Source organism: Rhincodon typus, chromosome 17, assembly GCF_021869965.1.
Source record: "Rhincodon typus isolate 14 chromosome 17, sRhiTyp1.1, whole genome shotgun sequence".
In the NCBI taxonomy this organism is placed as follows: domain Eukaryota; kingdom Metazoa; phylum Chordata; class Chondrichthyes; order Orectolobiformes; family Rhincodontidae; genus Rhincodon; species Rhincodon typus.
This window is the reverse complement of record NC_063348.1, coordinates 53,981,279-53,988,552: the sequence shown is the minus strand read 5'-3', so window position 1 is coordinate 53,988,552 and position 7,274 is coordinate 53,981,279.

Below are 7,274 nucleotides of genomic sequence, written 5' to 3'. Positions count from 1 at the left end.
ACTGTATCCGCTGTTCCCGATGTGGCCTCCTCTACAGCGGGGAAACCAAGCAGAGGCTTGGAGACCACTTTGTGGAGCACCTACGCTCAGTTTGTGACAAATGATAACACCTCCCAGTCGCGAACCACTTCAACTCCCCCTCCCACTCCTTGGACGACATGTCCATCCTAGGCCTCCTCCACTGCCACAACAACGCCACCTGAAGGCTGGAGGAACAGCACTTCATATTCTGCCTGGGAACCCTGCAGCCCAATGGTCTCAATGTGGACTTTACAAGCTTCAAAATCTCTCCACTCCCGACCTCATCCCAAGACCAGCCCATCTTGTCCCCATCTCCTTGACCTATCCATCTTTTCTCCCACCTATCCTCTCTTCCCACCTCACTGACCAACCCCCACCCCCACTTCCTACTGACTAACCTCATCCCCACCTCCTTCACCTGTCCGTCTTCCCTCCCACCTACCCATCCCTCCCTCCACAATGACCAGCCCCCATCCCAACTCCCTACCTACACTCACCTGTATTGGCTTCATCCCCACCTCCTTGACCTGCCCGTCTTCTCCCCACCTATCTGCTCCTCTATCCACCTTCTATCTTCACCTTCCCCTGTCTCTATTTATTTCAGAACCCCCTTCCCCTCTCCCATTTCTGAAGAAGGGTCCATACCCGAAACATCTGCTTTCCTGCTCCTCTGATGCTGCCTGGCCTGCTGTGTTCATCCAGCTCTACACCTTGTTATCTTAGATTCCTGATGAGTCAGGGTTTCAAAGGTTACAGGGAAACAGCAAGAAAGTGGACGTGAGGAATATCAGATCAATCTTAATCCTATTAAATGGTGGAACAGGCTCAAGGAGCTAAACAGCCTACTTCTGTTACTATTTCTTAGTGTCTAAATACTAACACAGCATTTCGATTTGGTAAAATTGCAAGAAAGCCAGGAATACTGGCCAGTGAAACATCAAACTGTAGTAGTGTTGAGTTCCAATTAGTGCATCTTGAATATAAAGGAGAAAAAAGCAACTTCGAAGGGAAAAGGAAGGAAGCGAAAAGAGAATTAGGTGGTGTTGAGTTCCAATTCAATCATCTTGAATATAAAAGAGAAAAAAGCAACTTCGAAGGGAAAAAGGAAGGAAGAGAAAAAGGAAATAGTTTAGGAGATCAGAATTAAAATTGCAATGGGAAGAGGTAGCAGGAGAACATGAATATGGGCTTAAATGGTGCTGCTAATAAAAAGACATTAGATGCTGATGCAGGCTCTATTGGGAAGAATTTGGGTCATAACTTAAAGCCCAGTAGGGAAGTGTTTAAATGTGGACAAGCCCTACCAAAATGAATGATAAGGATGTGGAAGCATTATTTTGTCCTTTGAGAAAATAGTGAGATAAGGGAATTGGCCAAAAGAAAGCTGGATATTGCTCATACAGATTAATTTGACAAATAAGGACAGGGAATTTACCCTTCATTATCAGATCACATTTCTAGGGATTCTGACACTATAAAAGTAACTGCAGCGGCTACATGTGGGTTAGCTTCTAAGGCATCCAGGCACAGGTTTCAGAATTTAATGAGACAGCCTTGGCAAACCTACATTGAATATGAAAAAGTTAAAAAGAGTAATTTTGACTTGTGGTTATCAGCATTATAAGTTGAAACCATGTATAAGGTCCTTGGATAGATATTTTTTGAGGAACTTAAAAATTCACTACTTTCCATTATGAGAACACATGTTGAGGACTGAAGGGTTGTAACTGTTAGACAGGCAGCAGTAATGGCTGATGATTGTTAACTGATCCATAAGAGTAATGATTTTTTCTGTCTCCCTTATAAATTGAAACAGGACATAAGTGAGAAATTGAAAGGAAAACAAGTATGCAGGGCAAAAAATTAATATCTGGGAATGCCCCAGGAACTCTTTCTCAGATCAGAAAGAAAAGTACTGAGGGTGGAGGTGAAAATCGAAGGCTGAAGTATTTTGATCATAACAAAGTGAGACACATTTGTTCAGAATAAGAACATAATAAGAACATAAGAACTAGGAGCAGGAGTAGGCCATCTGGCCCCTCGAGCCTGCCCCGCCATTTAATAAGATCATGGCTGATCTTTGAGACTCAGCTCCACTTACCCGCCCGCTCACCATAACCATTAATTCCTTTACCTTTCAAAAATTTATCTAGCCTTACCTTAAAAACATTCAGTGAGGTAGCTTCAACCACTTCACTGGGCAGGGAATTCCACAGATTTACAACCCTTTGGGTGAAGAAGTTCCTCCTGACCTCACTCCTACATCTGCTTCCCTTTATTTTGAGGCTATGCCCTCTAGTCCTAGTTTCACCTGCTAGCGGAAACAACCTCCCTGCCTCCACTTTATCTATTCCCTTCATAATCTTATATGTTTCTATAAGGTCTCCCCTCATTCTTCTGAATTCCAATGAGTATAATCCCAGTCTACTTAGTTCTCCTCATAATCAAACCCTCTCAACACAGGAATCAACCGAGTGAATCTCCTCTGCACCCCCTCCAATACTAATATATCTCTTCTCAAGTAAGGAGACCAAAACTGCATACAGTACTCCAGGTGTGGCCTCACCAGAATATTGGAAGTAGTGAGAGAAACCCATGAGACTTATTGGAATATATAAGAATGAATCCGAAAAGGAATTTCAGAAAGGAAATTATAATGGATCAAATCATAAGTTTAACTACATCCACATGCTGTTGGTAATACTGTGACTGCAGAAGAAATACATCAGGTAGACAGACAATATAGGGTTTTTGACTAAAGCAAAGATAACCCCTTTTCCTTCAGATGATGCAACCAAGCCCAAAACTCCATAAGGATATATAGGGGTTACTTAAACTCTATGGCTGGGGAAGTCTTTAGTTTTTCCTCCAGGGAATTCAATGAAAGCAAAACTGTTGGTAAACAGGATAGTTAGAGATTATACTCCAGTTCATTTGTACAAAATCAAATTGCAGTGTGACTTGTTATGTGGACTATTAGCTAGTCAGGGTAGTTAAGAAATTATCCGTGGTTGGAGTTGATTTACTCCTGGGAAATTATTTGGCTGGAGTGAAAATTATCATTTCTTGTGTATTCACGAAAGTCCAGTTTAGGCTAAAGAGCAGGAACAAGTGCAAATTCCGATATTTTTACATTCTGTGCGGGGACCTGAGCAATTGCTAAACACAGTCAATCCCTGAAGGTCAAAGCTGATTAGATTTTAGGGTAGCTGAAAGTCTAGTTTGGAGTTAGGATAATTCAAGAGAAGTGCTTGGCATGTCATTGTTAATTGAAGCTCAGGAAGTAGCCTTGGGGAGGTGGTGGCAAAGTGTTAACATTACCGGACTAGTAATTCAGAACTGCAGGCTAATGTCCTGGGACGTGGTTTTGAATTCCGAACAAATTCAAATTTGAATTTAATAAAAATCTGGTATAAAAAGCCAGCTTAATGGTGACCATGTAACGCCTGTCAACTGTCATAAAAAACAATATCTGGTTCCCAACTATTCTTTTAGAGAAGGAAATTTGTGATCCTCACCTGGTCTGGTCTAAATACCCAACAGCAATGTGTTTGATTCTCAATGGCCCACTGGGCAATTAAGGATAAGAAATAAATGCTGACCTAGTCAGAGATGCATGCATCTCATCAACAAATAATATAAAAATGACCCAGAGGTAAATAAGTTAGCACGGATAGCTCGCACTGAAGTTGATGTTTAAGCAGTTCTGAAGAGCTATTTTAAAAAGTAGTTCTGATGAAGAAGTAGTGACACTCTCACAGACCTGTGGATACTTGTTCATCAAATAGTGTTACCACCCGAAATTCATAAGGAGATATTGTATGCGGCGCATGGAATTCCTGTTGCAGGATAGATACAAATATGGAAAACACAGGCATCAATAAACAGGTATTGTACTTAATCAAAATTTCATAAAGACATAGTGAAGTTCTATAAAACAGGTCATATATATCTGGTATTAGGAAAACCTCAACATGTAATTAAATGTTTTATACCAATGCCAGTTTTTAAGAAACCATTTAGTTGAGTGTTGGTGGATTGTATATGACCATCAGCAAAAACAAATGCAGGGCATCAGTATATCCTTACCATTATAGATATAACTACCTGATTTTTGGAAGCTATTCCTTTAAGAATCTTTACAGGTAAGGTGGTAGTAGAAAAGTTAACTCAGTTATTTTACTAGTTGTGGACAACCAGTTGAAAACAATCTAATCAAGGTTCTAACATTGTCTCTAAAGATTTCCAGAATGTTGTCAGCAGTTTGAGTATAAAACAATTGAAGTCAATTCGTATCCTTTGCAGACGCAGGGAGCTTTGGAGTGATACCATCACTCAAAACTCCGACTGAGGCATATTGTCATGAATACAAACAGTATTGGGAAAAGGATTTTGATGTCTTACTATTTGCTACCAGAGATCCCCACATGAATCTGCTGGGTTTAGACTACTTGAATAGATAGGCATAAGATTATGAATCCATTAAAATTGATTATGGAAAAGTTCTTAACCAAAAAGACAAATCCTCAATGTTAGATTATGTACCATTGTTTCTAAAAGACTCACAGGAACATGTAAGATAGTGCAAGGGCTTTTGAAGGTTCCACAAGCAAAAATAAAAGGATGGGCAGACAAACATTCAACAAATTCTGGGAAATGAATTATTGGTATTGTGTCAATTTCAAGGTGAACTTCTGAAATTTAGTGGCACGTACAGGTAGTTAGGAACATTAGTAAACATTATCTGAGAGATAAAACAGATCATAATAAAAAGAATCATTATGTCACATAAACATGTTGAAACAGTATCATTAGGATCAAATATGTTAAGTGGTAATAGTAGTGGAAGATGACAGAGTGAGGGAGAATGTGTGGTAGATTCTTTCTCAAAGTGAATGAATTCTCAAAGTAAATCTCCTACATTTTGGTTAACTAACACAGAAATACTGGATACTGAGACATTATGTTCTCATATTTAGAGGACGAATAAGAGGATCTTGTAAACCTACTTAGCAAGTTCGAGGTAATCTGTAAAGATACATCTTGGACATACAGTGGCTAGACATGATGTGGATATATGGGAGTCACTATGAATTAAACAGCATTGATTGAGCCCAGAAAAGAAAACAAACAATTTCGGGTGGATACAGAGATCAAAGGCAAATCATTTGTTTGAATTTAGTTGAAGAAGCTGGATTTCATTGGTAGTGTTACTTCCTAACATTAGGAAAGGATTAACTAGAATCAAACAGATTTGTGCCCATTTCCATGGTTAGAAAACTGTATAGACTTGGCAGTGTCTCATTCTGTTCTAAGCATGATATATTGAAGCAGTGTTGGTAAGTGCCATTAACACTTGGGGCTCAAGAGGTATTTATGTTTGACACATGAAATGGCTTATAGTAATATCAAGTATTGCCACTTGGGGTAAAGAATGCCCAACTAAAGATTTATGAATCAAATTGTAGATGACAATGTAACTGTGGTTTATTTAGAGGATTTTGTCATTTGTAGTAACACATGGGAAATACATGTAAGACAATTGGAATACCTGTTTCAGCAATTACCATTAACAAGCTTAGGAATAAATTTAGTCAAAAGTGAAATTGCGATAACAGAAGTCTCTTACCTAGGACATATTGTAGAACAAGGTCAAGTGTTGCCAAGGACAGTAAAAGTGAAGGCTATAATGGAATTCACTGTTCCTGAATTAAATTGGAAATCATGATATTTTTAGGACTGCGTGGGTTTTACCATAAATTTGTTCATAATTTCAGCGCCTTGCTGTACCCTTAATGAATTTGGTAAGGAACTCAGCAAATGTAAGGGGCTTTTGTGGCACAGTTCGGAGACCTCGGCTCAAGTCCCGTCTCTTGTAAGAGGTATGCGATATCTCTGAACAGGTTGCTTAGAAAATGTTTTTAAAAAACTCAAATATGGTGTGATCAGCAGAATGCTAGGTAGTCTTTGAAAAGCTGAAGGCAGTCCTAATAAGTAAACCAGTATTGCCTGTCTGATTTTTCCAGGCCTTTTAAAATAGCAATTGATGCCAGCAATTTGGGGAGAGGTAAAATCTTGTTGCAAGATTGTTGGGAATAGAGAAGCCAGTGGGGTACTTTTCTAGGAAACTAAAACCAGCATTAGAGGAAGTACTGTACCTTCGAAAAAGTGACTTTGCTATTATTATTGGCTCTTCAACACCTTAAAGGCTATGGCAGACATGGTAACATAGAAACATTAGTCTGTGTGCATCATAAGCCACTGCATTCATTGAAAGGGTTAATATTTCCGCACAATATGACTCTATAACTCAATGAGTGGAAACAACTGGAGTAAGTTAAAGGTTTAAAAAATGCTAAACAATTGTATAACATTGTATACATGGGGGTGGGTGGGTGTGAAGGATGAATGGGTGTAAATCTTATGCTTTATTATTTGTGTGTCACTGGTTGCATTTTTGAAATATTGTTTCATCTCTTATAAGGAAGCATGCAAAGACTAATCTTTTTATTTTCCTTTTTTCTTGATTGTGACCTAAAATGGAAAAATGACTATTTTAAAACGAAGGACTTTGGAAGACATTGCTGAACTTTAAAATATAATTTACTGAAATTTATTGTCAGTTGTGTTAACATTGTTGCTTTGCAAACAGTGATGGAATTGAGGCAAGAGACACTACGCTAGATGCATGTGACCAGCAACAGGGTGCTGATAACTTTGTCCAATTCTGACCAGTCATGGATGCCAAAGGACATCAACCTGACAACAACTCTCTGATTGGCTCCTGGGCAGGTGCACAGTTCCTGATGTGTGTCAATGATATAGAGGCCAAAGGTCACCAGACTGGAAAGAAGCAAGCTGTGTCTTTATCTCTCAGCAAAATAACTCCAGCCTGGGGAAGGTTATTTTCTCCCACCAGTTGCAAGAAGCTGTTGCCTTTAACCACTAACTAAAATACTTTACAATTAAAGTACCACTCACACTGTGCATCCTGTGAAGAAGTCAAATAATCCAGAAAGAAAATCAGAGAAACAAAGACCTTGGGATGCAAAAAAGGAACGTATTGTCAAATCCTGTGGACTAGTGCTATTGAACTGTATTTCAGTAATTCTTTGTCTTCTATTCATAACGCCAATGTTTGTTTGCTTGTCTGTGTCTGTAAGGGTTTAAAGTTTAACTAGTACAATTATATGTTGTTAGCTCATAGTTTTATTTAGCCAGGACCAGAATTTATTTATTTGTAATAAAATGTA